This window comes from Miscanthus floridulus, chromosome 19 (assembly GCF_019320115.1).
Source record: "Miscanthus floridulus cultivar M001 chromosome 19, ASM1932011v1, whole genome shotgun sequence".
NCBI classification, from domain to species: Eukaryota; Viridiplantae; Streptophyta; class Magnoliopsida; order Poales; family Poaceae; genus Miscanthus; species Miscanthus floridulus.
In genome coordinates this window covers 84230066-84254562 of record NC_089598.1, presented here as the reverse complement: position 1 = coordinate 84254562, position 24497 = coordinate 84230066, and the positions used below count along the sequence as shown (strand labels likewise).

The following is a 24497-nucleotide window of genomic DNA, read 5'->3' as shown; positions in this document are numbered from 1 at the left end:
AATATCTTCCGTGTGGCCTGCCCTGCCTTCCCCCATAGACCGGCCCAAGCCGCATGCAACGGCCCGCTCCCGCTCCCCTTTCTTCCCCTCTCTTGCTAACAGCTCGGCCCTGCACCTTGACCCGCTGCCACCTCGGGCCCATTTGTTAGGGTTTTCTCCCATCTCAAGTCGGCGTCGTCCCGAACTCCATCTGCGCAAGGAGTCTGCTTCCGCTCTGTGTCAGCTTAGTTGTCGTGCGCGCTACGTCACCCCGCCTCATAAAAGCCATAGACCGCATCGCGCTGCCCTCGCCTAGCCCTAACCGAGCCGCTACGCCGCCTCGCTTTAGCTGTGCCACGCGCCGCAACCCTAGCGCTGCATTCGCCATCTGCTCCGCCATGTCCCGTGCCCCTTCTGTGCCTCACCGTCGACGATAACCCCCTACGTGAGTTCGCCATCGCCCGCTCTTTCTTCCTGTGCTTTCCCCGTCGAGTTTCGCACCTAGAATTGCCCTTTCACCGATCACGAGCAAGCTTCTCGTAGTCAACCATGGCACCGCCGCGCACAGCGCCGCTCCGGCGACTTCCATTTCCCCATTTGATCTGCACTGCCCGATCTGCGATCAACGATCCAGATTAGAACCCCGCATACCCCTTCATAACCGGTCCATCATGCACCATAGACCACGTGCACGGGCGCCAGCTCCGTGAGCCCACAACTGGTGCACCATCTGCCCCCACTCCCGTTGTGCCGCGTGGTAGCCACGTCACCCTCCCTTGCTAACTGTGCACCCTTTAGCACAAAGGCTCCTATGTTTCCCTGAAATTAACCCGCCGTCCATTGTCCGTGTAAAGTAATTGTAACCAGGCCCTTATTTCTCCTGTTCTAGCCCCTGGGTTTTCTCAAAATAGTACCCATAGTCCAATGTTTTGTAAAATTCGGTTTTTATTTGTTTAAAAGGGAAAAATAAGATCTAGTTATTTATAGTTTTGCCACTATCTTCATTAGGCCATAACTTCTTCATTTTAGCTCCGTTCTGACCCGTTCAACTTACGTTAGGTTCGTAATTCCATAATCTATGTGTTTATACTACTGTTAGATATATTTTCAACTTTTAAAATTTGAGGTTAGATTTAATCTATTATTTTATTAAAGGAAATCTTGTTTAATTCATATCTTCTATGTTTTAACTCTGATTTAATCCGTTCAAGTTGCGTTAGATTCATTACGACGAGATCTACGCGTTAGTAACAATATTTATCATGCCACTATTTCTAGAATTTCATTGTTTAAATTCTAACTTAAATAATAATTATGCAACTAGATTCATAAATAAAATATGATTAATTCTACTTTTGTCTTCTAAATGCAAATGCGAATTTTGACTTAATACAACTCAGGTATTTCTCTGAAATATCTTATACATCCTTTTATATAGTTAAAATTAATAAAGCTCTTGGTTCACTTTTATAAAGCAGATCTTTCAGAAGTTGTATCTTTTTCGTTATAGCTTCGATTAGAGTGCTTTTCGCTTCTGTGTGTTCGTAGCAAGACGTAGATTCGTTTTACAAACTTTTCATCTTGATTTTATGTTTGGTGTACTATTCTAATTTAGTTCTATTGTTTGCTTCGTGCATAATTGCATGGATGCTTGTGTGGTGCTTTATGATCATATCCAGTCGGTGAGCTATACGTGGTGAATCAAGAAGCAGATCTTTGAAGCTTTGGACTAGAAGGAGGATCAGAGTTTAAGGCAAGTATAGCATGGGATCTTCCTTGTTGTCCTATACACCTCAATCATTTAATTCATGCTGCATGTGTCTACCTTGATTATCACTAAGGATTTCCTAGTACTTTGTACTTTGTTCCTTGTTACCTATGGGTATTGTATAGGGTAGTATGATTCTAGTGCTCAACTAAAGCTATGATCTTGTAACTTGAACAATTGGACTATGGGTAACACTTTGTACTTTGTTCCTTGTTACCTATGGGTATTGTATAGGATTTCTTAGAAGCACTTGAACAATTAGACTATACTGACATATGAGTTGATCTTAGAAGGACCAATTTAGCAAAAAAAATAGTATAATCCATGAACTAAGTATTTAATACTTCAGCCTAAAAACTGAAAGTTTATGTGCTACCCTAAATCTGTTGTTGTACACTAAATAGTACACTAGATATGTGAATTTCATGCCAAAACCAATGTATACTAGAAGTATGATTGGATTCTATGGAACATTAGAAATGATTATTTATAGACGATGCATGAAGCATATTACTACTCGAAGTAATTATGGCATGAAAATGGGAGAAATTTTGGATAAAGACATAAGAAAATATGGGTAATATATATTTAATGGACATAGCCTTCCTAAATCTATCTTTAAGTGCATGTATCAGGATTTGAAGTTCTAGCCGCATCCCTTCCAGCCGAGTTAACTTTCTCTACATTGCACTAATTGCAAGCAAGTTTGTAGCTTTGCATTTTGTTGTTATCTATTACGTTGGATTGAATACCAATATTCCACATTACACTCTAATGTGTATCACTATGTTGTGCTCTCATCAAGCTACAACTATCTCCACTTCTGCATGAATATTAGCATAGCAGTTATATTTGTAGCTAGCAGCTACCTTATATTCATAGTTCCCGTTGAACTAAGAAATATCTTGCTTTCAATGGATCGCATGTATAAGCAATAAATTGGTATAGGGCCAAGTAGCCTAAGATCAGGGAGAGTTGCTTAAATTGAAATTGGCTAAATGGCGAAGTGACCCAATTGAATGGGATAGATTATAGTGGAATTTGAGTTGATAGATAAAGCACTTAATGATGATTTGGGATTTATGAAGAAAAGACATTTGGGAAATTTTGCATTAATGTCAATTAGAAAATTCTAGAAGAAATTCCATGTGAATTTGAATGTTGCGTATTCTATACTTTTGAAGTATATGGTCCATTTTTTTATGTATGAGTAATTAGATCATTTTTTTGGCTAAACAATAAAGAAGCTCGACAATGAAATAGTTTTCTAAACCATAATATTTGCAAATAAGGGGAAGACCATCCTTGAGTTTGTAGGAATGCTGAACATTCTTAAGTGCACTTTATGTATTCTAACTCGCTGCATTTAGTGAATAATAACCCCTGTATTAAAATATGTGCATGAATATTTTCCATAAAACTACATCATAGCATACATGAATGGGCCTCCACTTATAGTTGGAGATACATGAATTTGAATTATTTTAAGCCCATGATAAGGGATATCTTTTGAAGTATGCTATTAAAGATCTAATATTGGCATTAGGGGGGAGAGAAATCCTATGTTGAATGCCAAATATTATTTCCATAGAAGGAAAATGGTCTTAAGAGAAAAAATATTCCTTAAAGCTTCAAGCAGGAATAGTATCACGCACTAAATCAAATAGTAGTTTGACTAATGCTCTTGTGAAGCATGAAGTGGAGCATATGCCAGATATTTTTGAAAATGAGAGGAGTAACTTGAAGTTATAAACCAGAAGTTGTGTTTACTAGTAGTAAACTAAATGTTGTATACTATTAAGCTAAAATCGATGGGGACACCAGTGAATTATTGTTTAGTGTATACATGTTGAATAGAAATAAAATGAAAATCCTCCATTCTCATGAAGAGAACACCTCATGAAGAAGGTTAAGCACCTTATGAAGAGGATCATCATAAAGATGAAATCAAACACACTAAGTGCGCGCATCATAGTGTTGGGTACACAGAACAATAAATTATCTCTTGTTTGGGAAATGACAAAGAGATAGAATAATCTCACATGGTGAGGGTGTTGGGAGAAAATAATAGTTGTCGACAGCGCTGCCTCTATAATTGCAAATGTTTCTCTTATGAGAACCCAGATCCGGAAAATAAAGTCCATGGCAAAGTCACCTATAGCGATTATATCATGTCAATGAAGAAAGCAATTGAGGTTGAATCTCCTACTTAGAAGAAATAAATGTTCTGCTATATCTTAGGCAAATGAAATGAATGAATATGAAATATGCAGTTAATAAGTGGATTATGAAGATCCATATAGTTCTAGAAGAATATAAATCGCAACATATGAAAATTAAATCTCATACAAAGTATTAAGAAGTCTAAGGTATAATATATTCCTGAATGAATATTGAAGTCTCAAGAAGAGCATGTCATAGAAGAAATATTCATCGAATGACTTTGTAGTGAATAACACTATCTCATTGTGTACATCATGTAATAATCTCTCATGTAGTAGAGAATATATTTCATAGAAGAGAAATGTTATTCACTAAGAATGATAATATCCTTGAAGGATTTAATCCATAAAGGATTTACCGGTCGATTCTTGAAAAGCATCATTAATTCCTGAAGTGAATGTAGACCCGAGAAAAAGAAAATGAGGAATCCTAAATACTATAAAGGTGTCATACAAACACTCAGAAAGTGCATATTGAAAGGCTAGCAATGAAGTGATGATATCCTCTAAATACCATAGAAGGTATGAGAATATTGATGATTTTGGCAATTGAATTATCCCCTAAATACCAAATGCAAGACTGGATTAATTATTTAGTGGTACAATCTAAATCCTGAAGATTTGTAGAACATATAATATGAAAATCCACTAAGCAAGAATTATAACTATTCAAACTTTAGTATGAGATTTGATGCACTATCTAGAAGATATTGAATATTATAACTTATTTACTCCCATAATCCTCTGAAAGGATTTATTACCCTGAAGGATAAATTTTATTTGTTTTGTATAACTAATAAGTGGTTATTTATACATAAAGCATATTGCTCTTGTTTACTCATATTATAATTCATTGAAGAATGACAAGCCAACATTTTTGAAAGATATAGTATTATGATACTGCATACCATTATTAAGCACACATTTATGAAAAGTATGGACTGAACAATGCAGTTCAAAGCATGGCTTTATGAGGGGGAGCAATTTGAGTAAATCTACTTTGAAGGTAATTAAAGCCACTAGAATTACAAAGATCAAGTAGATCATATTATATTTTCTAAAACATTAAAGTTTATGCATAGATCATGAAGATAAATATATATTCATGAAGAATAGAATATTCTAAAGAATACATGACCAAGAAGGTTAAATGTTGTACTCTTTTTTCTTATGTGAGTTTTTACTTGAAGATTTCTCATGCAAAGTTTTTAATGAGACAACATGTGCAATGCAATTAACGAATGCGATGTACTCTTTTCTCCAAGAACCGTTTTTCCCACTGGATTTTTGGATGGAGTTTTTAATGAGGCATGTGCATATCGTGGTAATCATCTAAGGAGGAGTGTTGTAAAACATACGGACTTAATCCTAGAAGGAAAGGAGAAGGAGGAATCCTAATCCTAGTCTGTTTGTATGTGTGCTCTTACTAAACTCTTAGGCCTTGGCAGAACTATATATGTGGGAGCTCTATGTTGTAAATGATCAATATTAAGAGGAATACAGAATAATATCTCTATCTCTTGTGTCTATGTGTTCTACTTTTATCTACTATGTTGATCATGAAAGACGGAGAGGGAAATGTCCGAATCGCTGGCAACATGTTTTATAACAATGTGCATTTTTTTATCATGTCGCCAAATCTATACCATGCATATAGACCGTTGGCAACTGGAGACAACTCCCTCCGTTCCAAATTATAAGTTATTTTAACGTTTTAAAATATACTCTATATACCATTGTTTAAATTATGAAAATATACTCTAAATATAATACTATCCTATAAATCTTATTTAAATTACATACCTCTAATAACATCATAAAAAGTCTCAGATATATAATTCCTTATCTACTGGGCCTATCAGGTGGAATTCAGCCCATTCACATTAGCCAGTTGCTCCTTCATTTCCATTGATTTTTCACTTGACTGGGGTGGCAAACCATCCTTCAGGCAATCAGAGGCACCTTTTTAACCTTGCTCAATGTGTAGGATTGTCCCGCGAAAGCGCTAGTGAGTACTCCCTCCACCCTAATTGTCTAAAAAATAAAAATATTATTTCCCGAGGGCTGAGGAGAAAAAAATTACAAATTTGACTAAATATATACAAAAAAAAGTACTAATATTTATAATGTAATAAATATTACTAGATTAGTTATGAAATAGATTTTTATGACGAATTTATTTGTGTTAATACTATTTTTTATAAACATAGTCAAATTTAAAATTGTTAGATTTGTATGAGATTTGTATCTTTTTAGGATGGAGGGAGCAGTGACCCAGCTATCCTCTTGCATCTCGACTCTTTAATGTTTTGATCTTCTCAATCACTGCTGCATTGTACGGTCACGCCACTCTGCGTTTCCTTTCAATGTTCATTCATAAAGCTAATTTCGTCCGACAATGTTGTTGTTTTGCATCTCGCCATCGCGGAGACGAGATGGCAGATTTCCATACGAGCTGGAACGTGGACTGCCCGGCACACGGGCGACGCAACAGCCAACGACGACACGTCTCCACGATCCACGTCACGGCCACGCCCCCGACTCCAGAACCGACTCATCAACGAGGCCGCCGCAAAAAAAAGCCCGAGAGGCCGCGTGAACCAAACCCAGACCATTTGAGCAAGTGCGTTTGAGGACAGCAAGGGTGGTCCCAACCTGACGTCGATGGCCCTGTCCACCCTAATCAGCACCCTACTCGCCGCCGTCGTTTGGTGCGCCGCTTACCTCGCCGCCGCCATCTCCTCCGCCTTCTGATTCCCTGCTCCCCCGACCCCAACATCTCCTCCTTTAGCACACCCCACCTCCAGCTCTTGTAGGTCCTACTACACTCGCAACCTTCGCCCCGCCGCCCTCGCGCCGCCATGGGGTACGCGCAGCTCGTCATCGGCCCCGCTGGGAGTGGCAAGGTACCGGTCCCCTTCCACCCCGACTCCCGAGCGGATGCTTTGCTCGCCGGCTGGCGCTAGTCAGAGTTGGGGGCGACTCAGTTCGATTAGGGCATGATGGTGTTCCCTCGGCTATTATGTTTCAGTTCCTGCTTGTTTTGATCGGGTATACTTACTTTCGTAGTGATCTGGTAGGGTTTCGTTTCCCGTGCGAGACGATTTCCCTCTGCTCTGTTTCGGGGGCTTTTAGTTTGGATAAACCAGTCCCCTTTTGGATTAGAGGGGACAGAGGGCAATGAACTAATTTTCCCACTCAATCCCCTGCTGCCCACATGAAAAATCTGCCACATGTACCTGTAAGACCACTTGCAAAAATATGTTTTAACTTTTGCATACTTGCCACTCTGGGGTTTAGGGTCTGATTAAGGAGGAGTTGATGATAGCTTGCTCTAATTGGTTACTTGTGGTGTGTTTGCAGTCAACTTATTGCTCCAGTTTGCACGACAATTGCCAGACTGTGGGCAGGACAATTCATATTGTCAATCTCGATCCAGCTGCTGAGTACTTTGACTATCCTGTAGATATGGGTAATTTTTCTGCTTATGTGTTACAATGTAAAGCTCTTGTCCACACTCCACAGTAAAGTATTGCTCTCACTTACTTTTTATTGCCTTGCATTTTGGCAGATATCAGAGAGCTGATTTCATTTGATGATGTTATGGATGAGATTGGGCTGGGGCCAAATGGTGGTCTCATCTACTGCATGGAGTATCCTGTTATTTTAAGCATTATTTTTGCTTATTTTATAGGCTGCCAAAGCTATTTAGGCCCTGTTTGGCATGGCTCTGGAGCTGAACTCCAGCAACTTCAACCAATTTTCCAGCCAAACACCCCAGCTCCAAAACTCCATGGAGTTGCCAACTCCATGGAGCTATAGTGCAAATGGAGGTGGAGTTTCGGAGCACCTCTTCTCCTACTCTAGAACTGGCCAAAATAGATCTAGACGTGGAGTTGGGGTGAAATTACCCGCAATTGCCACTGATTACACAACTCGAACCGTTTTTCTTTCTATTCGCTCTGCCTCCCACACCCGCGTGCGGCCGACTCCCCCTCCCTCCCTCTCTCTCTCTCCGCGAATCCGCCGAGCCCCGTCGAACGCCGAGCCCCGCCCATCCGCCGAACGCCGAGCCCCGCCCGTCCACCGAGCCTCGCCCATCCGCCGAGCCCCGCCGAACGCCGCCGCCCCGCCCATCCGCCGAGCCCCGCCCATCCATGGCGTCAGCGTCAGCGTGAGCCACTCCACTCCCCGCTTGCGGAAGTCCAGCGCCAGCGTGAGCAGCGCGCGCGCCGCTGCCACCTCGTCTCCATTCCCCGCCGGCGGCGTCCTCGGCGCAAGATTCGATGCGCGGACTCGGCGTGGGCTCCTTCGACCTGCCCCGTCACGGCCTCGGCGCGGGCTCCTGCAAGCAACCCCAGCAATCCGGCATGGGCGCGGAAGCGTCGCCCTGCCTAGGCTCGGGAGCGGGCAAGGCGTAGCCTCTGCCCCAACCCTGGCGCTGGCGGTCGACACCGGCGAGGGCTCTGCTCGGTCAACTCGTTAGTGGGAAGAAGAAGGTGCTGATGAGCGGGGTCAGCTCGTCAGTGAGAGAGGGAGAGAGTTGAGTGGGGAGAGCTACGGATGACATGTGGGTCTGTTCAACCAAGGGCAAAGTGGTCAATCCATACTGATAAAACACCATTCTGGAGTTGAGAGTACCCTTCTAGCCAAACACCCCCTACAGACAGCTCCAACTCTACTCAGAGCCAGCTCCACCTGGATTTCTGGAGTGTAGCTGCTCTATCTAGAGTTGGAGCCATGCCAAACATGCCCTTAGTTGATTAGTTCTGAACTAATGGCCGTGTTGCTGGTGCATTTTTACACTTATTGCTTGTTAATGGGTTGGAGATGCAAAACCAGGCTGTTAGGAGCTGAAACTGGATTTGCGTTACCTTTTCTTTGCACTTGGTTGTTGCTCTGTGAGGCTGATATTTTGAGTTTCAACATTTATTGCATTTTTTTTAAAGGGCACCGTTCATTTGTTTGACCATTAGACATAAGCCCTGTAGATTGTGGCCATGCAATCATTGGATATTCACTGATATGACAGAGAATGTTGCGGGACGGATTAGCTCAAGAACTAATCTAGCTAACTTATGACAACGTAATTCATGATGATATTGTTCCTTATGTTCATGGAGTTTGTTTTGCTAGGATTTTATGCTTTCAATTTCTGTTTCCTTAACAAAACCTCAGGCACCTAGAAGACAGCTTGGATGATTGGTTTGATGAATAGCTAGAGAACTACTTGGATGATGACTATCTTGTGTTTGATTGCCCTGGTATATTCTCAATTCATCTTTGCATGCTTTGATTGTTTCTTAATAGTTGCACGGTTTCATCTTGCTTACTATTCTTACCACTTACATTAATGTGACAAAATAGGCAATCATCAGTCTTTTTTTACTGATGTGCATTATACTTGTCCATCAATTATACACAAATACCATTTTGGGTTACCTCTGGTTTGTTTAGCAATTCTAGTGTATATGTCTTTCTAATAACAATTCTATACATGAAAAACTACATATTTATAGGGTTGACATCACATGTATCGGTTAATAATCTTCTGCATCTTGCTTTTCCAGGCCAGATTGAACTCTTCACGCATGTTCCAGTTCTGCGGAACTTTGTTGAGCACCTGAAACGAAAAAATTTCAATGTTTGCGCTGTTTACCTTCTTGATTCACAGGTTTGAATTACAACAACAACAACAATAAAGCCTTTAAGTCCCAAACAAGTTGAAGTATGCTAGAGTTGAAACCCAGCAGAAGCAATCAAGGTTCAGACACGTAAATAGCTGTTTTCCAAGCACTCCTATCTAAGGATAAGTCTTTGTGTATATTCCATTCTTTCAAGTCTCCTTTTATTGCCTCTATCCAAGTCAACTTCGGTCTTCCTCTGCCTCTTTTTACGTTGCTATCCTGGCTTAGGATTCCACTACACACCGGTGCCTCTGGAGGTCTCCGTGGGACATGTCCAAACCATCTCAACTGGTGTTGGACAAGCTTTTCTTCAATTGGTGCTACCCCTAATCTATCACGTATATCATCGTTCCGAACTCGATCCCTTCTTGTATGACCGCAAATCTAACACAATATACGTATTTCCGCGACACTTATCTGTTGAACATGTCTTTTCGTAGGTTAAAATTCTGCAACATATAACATAGCAGATCTAATCGTCGTCCTATAAAACTTGCCTTTTAGCTTATGTGGTACCCTTTTGTCACATAGGACACCAGATGTTTGGCACCACTTCATCCATCCTGCTTTAATTCTATGGCTAACATCTTCATCAATATCCCCGTCTCTCTGTAGCATTGATCCTAAATATCGAAAGGTATCCTTCCTATGCACTACTTAACCTTCCAAACTAATATCTTCCTCCTTTTCGAGTAGTAGTGCCGAAGTCACATCTCATATACTCAATTTTAGTTCTACTGAGTCTAAAATTTATGTACTCCAAAGTCTTCCACCATAACTCCAGTTTCTGATTCACTCCTGTCCGGCTTTCATCAACTAGCACTACATCGTCCGCGAAAAGCATACACCAAGGGATGTCCCCTTGTATGTTCCTTGTGACCTCATCCATCACTAAGGCAAACAGATAAGGGCTCAAAGCTGACCCTTGATGTAGTCCTATCCTAATCGAAAAGTCATCCGTGTCTCCATCACTTGTTCGAACACTAGTCACAATATTGTTGTACATGTTCTTAATGAGCCCGACGTACTTCGTTGGGACTTTATGTTTGTTCAAAGCCCACCACATAACATTCCTTGGTATTTTATCATAAGTCTTCTCCAAGTCAATAAAAACCATGTGTAGGTCCTTTCTATGCTGTTTCATAACTTGTCTTATTAAGAAAATGGCTTTCATGGTTGATCTTTCGGGTATGAAACCAAATTGGTTCATAGAGACCCGCGTTATTGCTCTCAAGCGATTCTCGATAACTCTCCCATAGCTTCATAATATGGCTCATCAATTTAATTCCCTGGTAATTAGTACAACTTTGAATATTCCCTTTATTCTTGTAGATCGGTACCAATATACTTTTTCTTCACTCGTCAGGCATCTTGTTCGATCAAAAAATATGGTTGAACAGCTTGGTTAGCCATACTATAGCTATGTCTCCGAGGCATCTCCACACCTCGATTGGGATACCATCCGGTCCCATCGTCTTACCTCCTTTCATCATTTTCAATGCCTCTCTGACCTTAGATTCTTGGATTCTCCGCACAAAGCGTCTATTGGTGGCATCAAAAGAGTCATCCAATTGAAAGGTTGTGTCCGTATTCTTACCATTGAACAATTTGTCAAAATACTCTTGCCATCGATGTTGGATCTTATCCTCCTTCACCAAGAGATGCTCCCTTTCATCCTTAATGCACTTAACTTGGTTGAAGTCCCTTGTCTTTCTCTCACGAACCCTAGCCATCCTATAAATGTTCTTCTATCATTTTTTTCGTACTCAAATGTTGGTAAAGATCCTTGTACACTACTCTTTGCTACACTTACAGCTCGCTTTGTAGTCTTCTTTGTCACCTTGTACTTCTCTATGTTGTCCACACTCCTGTCATGGTACAAGCGTCTATAGCATTCTTTCTTCTCCTTAATAGCCCTTTGAACTTTCTCGTTCCACCACCAAGTATCTTTAGCCTCGCCTTCACTTCCTTTTGTTACTCCATACACCTCTGAGGCCATCTTTTGAATGTTGGTTGCCATCTTCTCCCACATATTGTTTATGTCATCTTTTTTCTTCTAAGAGTCCTCTTTGATAACCCTTTCCTTGAATACCTCTGACGTCTTCTCTTTCAGTTTTCACCACTTTGTTCTTTCAATTTTAGCTTGGTTATCCCTACGGGCACACACCTGAAAACGAAAGTCTGCCACCAAAAGCTTATGTTGAGAAACAACACACTCCCTAGTATCACCTTGCAACCCAAGCATACTCGTTTGTCCTTTCTTCTTGCGAGGACAAAGTCAATTTGGTTAGAGTGTTGTCCGCTACTAAAGGTCACTAGATGAGATTCTCTCTTTCTAAAGAAAGTATTAGCTATCATCAGGTCAAAAGCTACCGTGAAGTCCTGAACTTTCTCCCCTCCTGATTCCTACTATCATACCCAAAACTTCAATAAACTGCCTCAAAACCTGTGCTTGTAGTACCTACATGCCCATTAAGATCTCCTGTAAAAAGCTTCTCACTACTATATAGGATTTTTTTTAATTTTAACACTTTTTGTAAACTAATTTTAAATCTAACACTATTTTTTTCAAAGCTAACACTTTTGGACGCGCCTATTGCTAGGGCGCGGCGAAATGCCTGTGCCGCGCCATGCATGGTGGCGCGACGGGTGGCTGACGTGGCGACGACCGAAAATGCTGACCGGTGACGTGGCAGGGCTTGCCGCGCCACTAATCTTGGTGCGGCAGTGACGCGTCCTGATCGGTGGCGCAGCAGAGCCGAATAAAAGCCCCGCGGCCAGTCCCGCCTGCCCGCGCCCGCCTACGCCTGGACGCCGCGCCTGCCGTCGCGCCAGGGCCCGCCCGCCCTTCCGTTGCCGCCTCCCTCTCTTCCCTTCCATTCCCCGGCCGTCTCCCACCACCCTCGGCTTCGTTCAAGGTAATGACACTTTTTATTTTCATTTGAATGGTGGATATGAATATTATGAATGAGAGTTAAGGTTAAGAGGAAAATTATGTTTGGGAACTATGTGCTACGGTTTGGAGAAAGATATTAGTTTGATTTTGTCAATGTTAAGGTTAATTATTTAGTTAGAAGTATATGTACCATGTATATTTTTGTTGCTATAAGTGTTGGTTATATTATTTTAGTTGCAATGCAAATGATTATATTTTACATTAATTTGCGTTGTTTTGATTGATGTTTAATTTGAACCATTTTATTAGATGGAAGACATGTTTCGAGAGCAGTTGTGGTAAAAATGGGGTCGTCCTAGAGAATTCTACCCCGACGAGTCTAGCAAAGATGCCCCCGTCCCTCCTGAACTCCTTGTCCCTAAATGTAACTGTGGTCATTCGGCCGATGTGTTTCAATCGAGACATCCGGACACAGCGGCTCGTTGCTTCTACATATGTAGTCGTTTTAATGTAAGTAATTATTTTCGTATGTTTTTTTTCTTAATTTGTATTATTAGGTTACTAATATTTTGTTGGAATTTTGTTGTGTAGGTCCATAAGAGTTGCCTTTTCTTTCAGTGGATCGACGGTGCAGACAAGTTTGACCTTATGTACCTCATTTTTGACGATTGGTGGAGAGGACGACATCCACGAGAGCACTTCGAGCGGTGGGTTCCACCTCCCCCGAACCCCCCTCCAATGACGGCTAAGGAGAAGCACTTAGCCGCAGTTAGACGACTCGAGGAGCCTCCTCTGTGCGATTACGGAGATCGAGCTGTGATAAACCCTGAGAATATGTTGGAGTTTGTGTGACCAAACAGGCATGAAGTAAGTGCAAAGTGTATGTGTAGAAATGTTGAGCTATATGTGTTTATGTACTAATGTCACCTTATTTAGGTGTATTCAATGGCGAAGTGTCGTTTCAAGGAGTGGTTGTATGGTCCTAAGAACCAATGGCCAGAAGAACCTCCAAAGGCAAAGCAAAAGAAGAAAGAAAGATTAATTTACAAAGCACCTCCAGTCAAGTGCGAATGTGGTGTTAAATCCAACTACGGTCTAGTCCATTCGAAGCTTGGAATATGCCATTATTGCGGCCATATGGTTGACTATGATGAGGTTTGTTATTTTTGTGGTAACCATGAAATCGTATTTTGTTTCTTTTGCTAAAATATATATGATATACTTTTTCGTTTGAACAGAGCACTAGGAAATACAGGTGGGAATGTTATGATTGTTAAGTTTTTATATGAACCGAAGGGGAAGCAAGTAAATGCATGGAAGACGGGATATGGACCTGACTACGTCAACCAATTTGTTAAACATCACAAAGACAAGATGTGTGAGTTTGCTAGACAACGCGGTATTTCTAACCCGATCGATGTTGGGCTTAACAAATGGGAATTGGAGAGACAGATGCTGTTAGAGGAGGAGAGGGCAAGGAAGGAGGTAAAGGAGGAGACAAGAGTACAGATATAGGCCTTGAACGAGCATGTTGTTGCATTATGTGCCAGTGAATGCTTGAAAGCCTTCTTTTTATTGTCTGATTTTAAATGTAATATAATCGCGCTGTTAACTGATTGCATTTTATATATAAAGGGATTGGATGCAGCGAGGAACATATTGCAAAGGTGGCTCGTGCAAGGTATGACGAAAAGAAGTTAGATGAGCATAGAAAGTGAGCTGGTCGCACCGTTGAATCATCGATTGTGTTATCTGATGAGGGGGACGAGGATAAGGACAACACTGCCAGACTCAGTGAGCTTATCGCTCTAGCAGAGGCGGGCTTGCAGGCGGAGGAGGTTGAGGATGATACTGGTAGACTAAGTGAGCTCATCGCTCTAGTAGAGATGGGTTTGCAGGTGAAGGAGGCTGAGGAAGCAGAGATGGGTTTGCAGACGGAGGAGGCTGAGGACGACACTGGCAGACTGAGCGAGCTCATCGCTCTAGTAGAGGCGGGCTTGCAGGTGAAGGAGGCTAAGGACGATGTGTTCTTCACTCTGGCCGCAGAGGCCACAGATGAAACAGAGGCCGCTTATGACAAGCGACATGGAGGTCAGTGCAATGCAGGTGAGCGTAGCCACATGAACGAGGAGGAAGAGAACACGTTCTTGTCTCAGGCCGTAGATGAAGCGGAGGCTGCTTACTATAGGCGAAAGGCTGATCATGGCAATGCAGGTGAGCCTAGCCACAACAACAGGGTTGTGGTTGAGGATTGATACTCAGACGATGAGTTGCTTACTCAGTATGTTTCTGACTGAGGGTTTTTTATTGCGCCGTCTGTTAGTTCCATGTTTTATTAATGATCAATGTAGCTATGTACTAGAAATTTCATTGTGTTGTCTTATTTTCCTTTGAACTATTGATGTATTGTATCCATGTATCATGTACTCGGATTACTCATGATCGATCTTAAGTGATCCCATCCGTTTGTATCATGCGTTGAGAATTTCTAAAATAAACATAATCAAGTGAAATTATTTCGAATACGATTCGGCACTGGTTCTGTCGCGCCATAGCCCAGGTTCTGTCGCGCCATAGGCCACGGCGTGGCAGTGACGCGCCATGCCTTATGGCGCCGCAGCACCTGGACGCGGACATAAACCGGCCAGCCTCAACTACAACTGAACGGGAGCTGTTGTCGGTGCTATAAACAACTACAAGTGCTGTCGCGACCGTGCGTAAGTTGAAATGAATATGTAGCAAATAAATGGATGACAAGTTGTCACATAACATTTTCATTGGTTCATGAGTCTATAAGTTTCGGACGACAATATTCGTTCAACATAAGTTCGACATAACGAACTAAGTCCCAGGAATATAAGGATCCCTGAAACGCCTCTTGGAAACCTCGTCGTCCGGTGGAAGAAGGGGGTCGTCGTACTCCACCTCAAGAAGGGGGTACATCTGGTACGACGTGGGAGGGGTCATCCTATTATAAATTGATAAATAAATAGTTAGAGTATTTAAATTAACAATATTCAAATTAACATTACGTAGCATTGCAAAATTTGAACTACTTGTTATGCAATACGAACACAATATGAAAGCACCTGCTGCCCTCGTCTTCTATGCCTGTTAGCCTTGTGATCAGATTCTTTGCAAACGGAGCAAAGATTCCTGCCACGGGTCTCGTTGAAGTCTCCCCCTCCGTATATGTCTTCGTCGTACCCTCTCATAGCATTCATGTCCCCCTTAAGTCGCTTCTTCTTCCTCCTACCCATCCCTACCTTCATTAGATCCGGATGCGGCACATAGTCATAACCATTATAAGGTGGCCATTGTGTCAGGTCAAGGTATGGCTCGAAGCTCATCTCCCAAACACTAACGGTATTCGAACGGAGATACAAATGTGACATATATATCAGATCCTCATAGTTGTACCCGTGAACCCTGCATGCCGTGATCATATGAGAGCAAGAGGCATGCATGATCTGAGGGACGTTGCAACTGCACTCTACCTTTTTAAGATCAACTCAGTAGTTTCGTCCACCATAACGTCCGCCGCCCAAGTTTGTGCCACCCTTGCCTCGTACACTAAAGATATGGCGGCGGGGTCTATACGGCTCGGCAGTGTGCTGCTTGGCCAATTCCTCGGCCTCCTTCAAATGTTCATCTCTGGCCTTTCCAAAACGCCCCTGTTCAGCTATATTCCTCTGCGCAAGTTCCCACCTCTTGATAAAATATTCATTGCACTTATAAAAGGAGAACTCAACAATTCCAAACACAGGCAACGATCGAACTCCGATGAATACACGGTTGAAGGATTCTGAGGAGTTAGTGGTCATGATGTCATACCTGAAACCCCCCTCGTCATATGCTAACGTCCACTAAGCCTTCTGTTCCATCTGTGCCTCTAACCAGGCCTTTCCCGCTTTATTTACCATCTTGTCTAGTTCTCTCTTTATCTCCTTGAACTGGTGCTCTGTACGTACACAACATAGAGCATTTACCTTGTCATATACCTCCTGCTTACGCTGATGCCGTCAGAAATTAGCGGTAAAGTGTCTCTTACACTATCTATGCACTAGAGGCGGGAACCCATCTATATGCTCAGCTGCAGCATTAAGAAGCCCTGGGTGATGGTCTGAGATCAAACATATAGTGCGAGATGGGCCAAGCACTTGTACACGTAGAAGCCGCATGAACCATGACCACTATTCATTATTCTCTCCCTCTGCCAAGACAAAAGCCATGGGTACTATCTAGTCCTCAGGATCAATAGCAGCAGCCATCATCAAGGTGCCCCTATACTTTCCTGTCAGGAAAGTGCCATCAATAAGTACGATTGGCCGACAAAATTGGAATGTTTGTTCCGTTTACACGAACGACCAGAATACATGATAGAGGACATGCCTTAATGGGTCCCAAAAACACATCCCTCCGGTGCCCACAAACCATTTTAAGCCAAGGTTGTAGTAATGCATTGCACATAAGATGCGGGCCACCCTGTTGTATGCTTCCTCCCAACTACCCCATCGAATCGCCAAGACAATTTGCTTAGCACGCCAAGCCTTTCCGTACTTCATATCGTACTTAACGAATCCAGATATGGACTGTTGTAAAGAAGACACCAAAATGTCGTTATTGTCATCAACGAGCCTCAATATACGACGGGCAAGGTAACGTGCAGTAAGCTACTGATGGTTTTCCTTCCCCCTATTTGATAGGCAAGTGTGGGGTTCGACAACTTTACTTATCCTCCACTTGTCATCACTCTGTCTCTTTCGTGCATTTAACCTCCACATACAACCGTTTTTGCATATCACGTGGTACCTTAACTCTTGGTTCGAATGAGTGACGGTGTACGGCCTATGGTGATACGCAGCATGGTCCTGAAGGAAGAGCTTCATCTCTGACATTGTATTGAATATCATCCCTTTCCTAAGGGTTTCTTTCTCATGGTCATACAATGATTTTCTACATATCTGGAGACCGATCTCACAAACTACCATATCGGTCATGCTGACATCCCTATAGTTCAGAACGTCCCTAAAAGGTACGTTCATCGACCTTAATTGCTCAAGCTCAGTCGCTGTGTAAGGTGGTGGTGGAACATACTGCTGCGCTTCGCTAATTCTGGCCCATGAATCATAAGGGGTATCATCTGCTGCCAAATCTGTGACTAGTCTACCCTAAGCCTGGATACCATGCAAAATCTTAGTTGGTACTAGTAATGGCATAGTATGAATCGGTATTGACATAGCATTAATCGGTGTTGGCATAGCATCTGTACCCTCTTGGTCGTCATCAGAATCATCTAAATCACTGCTAACTACATCATCAATCCTGTCCTCCTCCTCTTGCTCCTCTTCTCGTTCGAACTCATTCACATCGAAGTCATTGCTTATACAGCCTACTGCAGTTGAATGAAACTGCTCCTGCATCAACTGACCGTCCAAATCCATGTTAACCTGAGTTGCTTCCCCTTCGACCCATAATTCTTGTTCATTGCCTCCAACACCGTCAATGGATGGGCCGTCCTGAACACCCTGCATCCTGTACCCATTCTCCACCACCACCACCATAGCCATGGGCACATTGGAACCTTGAAGCACCCTAGTATAGCAGGACCAATGAGCAGGGTCACGCAAGGGCATGAGGGCATAGTGTGCCCTAGTCTTCCTAGTATCAAACCTCCCCTTCAGTGAGAAATCACCGTCAAACTTTGCATTCAAACGGACACAAAGGTCGTTGAAGCTAGGAGGTTCATCAAACCATTCCAATTGTTCTTTCATATTCTCAAACATACCATCTTCTTTCCTAACACTTCCTGCGTATAAAACTCTAACACAACAATCCATCTGCACAAGCATTTCAAGAAACTTCATCAAGTCATCGAAATCATCGTACGTAATGTCCATAGTAATATTAATACATATTCTAACTATAACTATACTAACTAATCTAATATTAACATCTATACAAGGCTAACTACAACAACTAATTAGACTAAATCCAATATATAACTAGACTCATTAACTGTACTAACTAAACTACCTAACTTTACTATCTATACTAACTTACTATATTACCTATACCAACTAAACTAACCTTACTAATTATACTAACTTTATTTATTTTACTAACGTACTATACTAACACTATCGATTCAATCAACAAATACACTAGGGGAGTACCTCGCGGTAGCGACGCTCGTCCTCGCGGCGGTGGCGTGCTAGACCGGGCCGGGAGGCTCGGGCGTTGGCCTCGGCGGGCACGACGGGCAGCCGCCGTGCGTGGCCGGAGGGGGTGGCGCGCCGATGTCCAGGCGCGCGGGCGGTCGCGGCCGTGGCGTGCCGGCGTTCGTGGCACGACGGTCAGCGTGCTCGGCGGTGGGCAGGCCCTACCGGCGGCTGGCGCGGGCGGGCGAGCGGGCTTGCTGGCGCGGCAACGTGCTAGCGCGGCGGCAGGCGCGGCGGCCAGGCGTGGGCGGGCGCGGGAAGGAGGGCGTGCTGGCGCGGTGGCGGGCGCGGTGGCCAGGCGCGGGCGGGCGAGGGCAGGCGGGCTTGCTGCTCGGGCAGGCGAGACTGGCCGCGGGGCTTTTATTCGGCTCTGCCGCGCCACTGATCAGGGCGCGTCACTGCCGCGCCAAGATCGGTGGCGCGGCAAGCTCTGCCACGTCACCGGTCAGCATTTCCGGTCGTCGCCACGTCAGCCACTCGTCGCGCCACCATGCATGGCGCGGCACAGGCATTTCGCCGCGTCATGGCAATAGGCGCGTCCAAAAGTGTTAGTTTTGAAAAAAAACAGTGTTAGATTTAAAATTAGTTTACAAAAAATGTTAAAATTAAAAAAAATCACCATGTACAGCTCTAATCAGGCCATCTAAGTCTTCCTAGAACTGTCTCTTAGCACTCTCGTCGAGGCCTACTTGGGGGGCATATCCACTAATTACGTTCAAGACCATATCACCAATGACAAGCTTGACTAAGATAATCCTATCTCCTTGCCTTCTCACTCCCACCACACCATTCTTGAGGCTCTTATCAATCAAAATCCCTACTCCATTTCTATTCGTGACTGTCCCTGTGTACCAAAGCTTAAAACCTGTATTGTCCACCTCCTTCGGCTTCTAACCCTTCCATTTAGTCTCTTGATATTTACATGTCTCCTAGTCGTGGTATCAACTAATTCTCTTAATTTACCTATAAGCGACCCTACATTCCAACTACCTAAACGGATCCTAGTTGGTTCGACTAGCTTCCTTACCCTTCGCACCCGTCGACTCAGATGTGAAGACCCTTGCTCATTTTTCACTACATTCGGGCGTCGATGTAGGGAAGTGACAATCCGATCCTTGCTCACCTGACACCATGCCCAGATCGCGACACGGCACGTCACCAAGGGGGTGCCGATCCGGCCCTTGCCCATTTAACACCATACCCGGGTTGCGCGTCGCTAAGAGGGTTACGTCCCAACAGTTTTCTTTCGGGTTTCATCTCCATTAGAATGGCTAGATTTAATGTTGGCTCGCCACGCCTATCACAACCCTCCTCCTTTACCAGAGCTTGGGACCTGCTATGTTGAGACAACATAGGCGGAGTTATTCACAGGTTTGAATCATGAATAGAAATTTTCTTGGAAATGAAGATACATTAAACAAAAAAACAAGCCTGATTTCAGTTGTTTTTTCATGGTCCAGTTTGTCAGTGATGTAACGAAATACATCAGTGGTTGCATGGCTTCTCTATCAGCTATGATTCAGCTTGAACTTCCTCATATCAACATCCTTTCAAAGATGGATCTGGTCTCCAACCAAAAAAAAGTAGAAGAGTATGCTTTTTTTTTTTCTTTCATCCCTTGCATAGTTCCAAAGGTTTGAATTTCCTTGTCTGTATTAATGTTCCAATGTCTCTAGGTATCTGGACCCGAATGCACAGGTTCTTCTTTCACAGCTGAATCGACAGATGGCACCTCGATTTGGCAAGTTGAACAAGTGTTTAGCTGAACTGGTAGACCTACTATATGAACCATCCTTCATGCAAGCATTTACTGTTAAAATATTTTTATCAGAGTTCTTTAGAGTGATGCCATGCACCCATAATTGTTGGATTTGTGCATTTAAATTTATCCTTTGGATATAAATTGATAGCCAAGTTAAGATATGCTAAAAGTATAGCTTAGCCTAATGTTCCTTCAATGTGGTACTGCCATGGAACAGATCGTCTTCCTTGGTGCTTACGTCTTATAAGCTAGATACAATCGCAACAACTTTAGTGTGTTTGAGCATTTAGCCCTTGTTTAGTTCGCGAAAAGTTTTTCCAAAAAATGCTATAGTACCCATCACATCGAATCTTGCGATACGTGCATGGAACATTAAATGTAGACGAAAAAAAACTAATTGCACAGTTTGGTTGAAAATTGCGAGACGAACGTTTTGAGTCTAATTGATCCATGATTGAACACTAATTGCCAAATAAAAACGAAAGTGGTACAGTAGCCAAATTTTCAACTTTCCATCAACTAAACACGGGCTTAATATTCGGCCGGCGAGTTTGGAAGTTTGAGCCTCGGGGAAACTGTTCTAGTACAGTACCAGCTGGTAGCATCTGCTACAGAAAGGAAGTAACTCATTGATTTGGTCCTCCGAATTCATGCAATTTCCTTGCACCACCCTCGGCAGACGGCAGACGGCAGGATGGCACGTCAGTGCTATCAGAAAAAATTATCTATTTGGCATTAAAACAAATCACTCTTTCGTATAAAGTACTAAAAATTTTGAACTTCCTTATCTAGCACTAACTTGAATTTTTCTTCCGTAAATAGCACTATCGTCCATTTTGTGTACTAACGGTGTCAAGTGATAACTAAAAGGATATCTATACTATGTAGCATCAGGCCAACAACATGTAGTGCCAGATAGGAAAAAGAATAAATAGACACGTTGTCAAATAAGGAAAACATAAATATCACAAATACACTTGTAAATAAAAACATGGTATTTTGATAATTGAAGAGTGCAAATAACAGTCAATAAATTTCATGCACAAGCTTCACAAATTAAATTACAGCACCGGCAAGCGAGGCCGCCCTGCCCCGGCACACAGATGAACTCGGCGATGTCCCTGCACGCGCTCGCCAAGAGGCTCGCGAACCTGGAGATCAACATGGCGCGCGCGTCCACCTTCACGGTGCCCACGCCCAGCATCATCGATGACGTCAACACCAGCTCGCCGTTGGCACCCAGCACTGTCACGTGCAACCAGTTGGCGCTCTGTGACAGGTTGTTGCTACGCACGGTTTGACAAAAATGGCCTCGCTCTCGACGTCCACCACGACAGCCACCTTGCTGAGTACAAGTAACCCAATGAGGGGATAAAGAAGGCAACTAATCCTAGAATTACATGCATGCAAAAGATAGAAACAAAGCTTAATTCTAGGTTGTTGCCGAAACAGCCTGAGCTTATACGCTGCACCTGGACGTTGCCTTGCATAGCGCTGTACGCCTAGACAGGTGGGGGCGTTGAGTGCAGTCCGGTGGCCAGAGCTCTCGCCTAGCGCGCACGTGCTCCCGAAGAACACGGACAACAGCAGCGAGCGAAGAGACCGCGGCGCGCGTGGGAGACCGCACTCGGACAGTGGCGTCTCCGTACCGGGTAGTTTGCGGATGACTCCGGCGATGCGGTCGCGTTCGTGTCCGAGGTGACCGGGGCGGCGAGCCTGTTCCTATCTCAGGCGCGGCCGGGGTCCAAATCCGAGCGCGCCGAGCCTCTCCTGGCCGCGGAGGGCAGCAGAACAGCTACGTGCGACCAAATAACAAAGAGGGGCGTTTTGGTACTTCTAAAGAAAAACTGACATGGTCGAGGGAATCGACTAACGGATGGATGGCTGAAATGGACGGCAGTGTCATTTACAGAAGAAATTTTTAAGTTGATGCTTGATAAGGAAGTTCAAAATATTTAGTACCTTATACGAAAGAATGATTTGTTTTGATGCTAAATAGATAATTCTCTCGTGTTATTAACCAGGGAAAAACAATGTGGACTTCTGCGGCGTCAAGTTTTTATATAACGTTGCTCTCTATCTTCTCTGACCATACTGTGTTTTACGGTGACACTATTCTTATTTTTCTCGGTGGCACGATTTTTGTTGTCTTCGTTACCAGCTACTCTTGGAAGTGACAGCTTCGTACTTAAACCATATAACAACGTAGGGGTGTTTGGATTCAGTGACTAAAATTTAGAAGGTGTTACACAGGGGTGTTGTATGGGGTGTTCGGATATTAATAAAAAAATAAATTACAGAATCCGTCAGTAATTCGCGAGATAAATTTATTAAGCCTAATTAATTCGTCATTAGCATATGTTTACTGTAACACCACATTATCAAATCATGGGCTAATTAGGCTTAAAAAATTCATCTCGTAAGACAGTCTCAATCTGTGCATTTAGTTTCATAAATAGTCTATATTTAATACTTAATGCATGTGTCCACACATCCAATGGGACATTGACTAAAGTTTAGGAGGTGGAACCAAACACCCCTTTAGACTTGGGTCTGAGAGTCCTATGAATATAACGATGGATACTAGAGACGCAACAACTAATTGGGCATCAAAAGAAATATTGGCCCCGTTCGCTTCGCTGAAAAAACAAGTTGAAACACTGTTTTCGGTTTATTTGTTGTGAGAGGGCTGAAAGAAAAAACAAGCCAAAAAGTACGAATTATAAGACAAGCGAACAGGGCCATTGAGCTTAAGCTCTATATTATACATATTTGCTAGATCAACCTAGTTAACTAATGACCATTCCTCAATCCTACAATTAGCTGTTCCCTTTTGTTCCCATACCATCGAGCCTCATTTTCTACCCGTCGTCATTTTTGGCACTAGTGCCACCGATGCCGCCAATATCCACCAGTGAAGACAAGGGTCGGGGGAGGAGTGTCACTTCTAACTTTGCTATTTCTTCATTATATTTTTAAATGATCTACCTAAGCTATCATTATTATACAGTTAAAGAGTAATGGCACCTCAAATGATATATGTCCTTCCTAAATCTTGGTCCTAGCTTCGCCATTGTCAGTATCAATCTATCGACCAAACTAAGTCCCATAGAATCATGTTTTGCAGAAATAATTTCTCACCGGCATACATTTTGATCCTTCGGAAACTAATTGTTTTGCCACTACTGTCTCATTGCGTCACTGATGACATCAGTGCCCTGCATCCTCCATGCTCTAAAGATCAGCGCCAGCAAATGTTCCCCTCTAACTCTAGGCTGTTAAAATTCCATCATGCTTGTGGTCGTCGTCGTCGTTGCTCCTTTGTTCAACAATTGTTCATCTATGAAACAACTAGCAAATGAAAATGTTCAGCATATAGCTAAATGCCAGAAAAACCCTACACACGACGTGAGAAGGATTCACCTAAGCTCCAGTCATCCTCCAACAGCCGTCTAGCAGGAGCACCGGAGAAACTGACTAGTAAGACTATCTCCAACGACAACACCTAAAATACAAGACACATTCGTCCTTTGGGTAGTGCTACAGGCAAAATGTTCAATACATATTCGACATCTTCTCCAATAACAAGACCCAAAAGAGAATCATTTCTGTAAATGGGTTTTCAGAAGAGAAGATGCTCATATTTAGGTTGTCTCTGAGGCAACTTAAAATAGGTCTCCCGTATAGGTACTCTGTTGATGGCTGATTTTGAGGCTCTTACTACCCATTTTAAGTTCAGGGGCTCATGTTTTTTTTTTTTTTTTTAGGAAGTCTAACGGAGACACGGTAGTCCTTGGCCCTTTCGCCCATGCCAGCAGGCATCCACCATGACACCCACGCGAGATGGCGCCACATGCGGCTCGCAAAACTCCAGCTCCAGGGGGGCTAAACTACAAAAGCAAACACACAACAAAAAAATGCGTTTCAAACCCCGCATTTATCGTTTCCCTGCTACGCTACGC

General features: G+C 43.1%; 1 pseudogene; it reads left to right on the top strand.

The window, feature by feature from the left end:
- The first annotated feature begins 6574 nt into the window (after nt 1-6574).
- LOC136528402 (GPN-loop GTPase 3-like) lies at nt 6575-20772 on the top strand (annotated as a pseudogene).
- Nucleotides 20773-24497: the final 3725 nt, after the last annotated feature.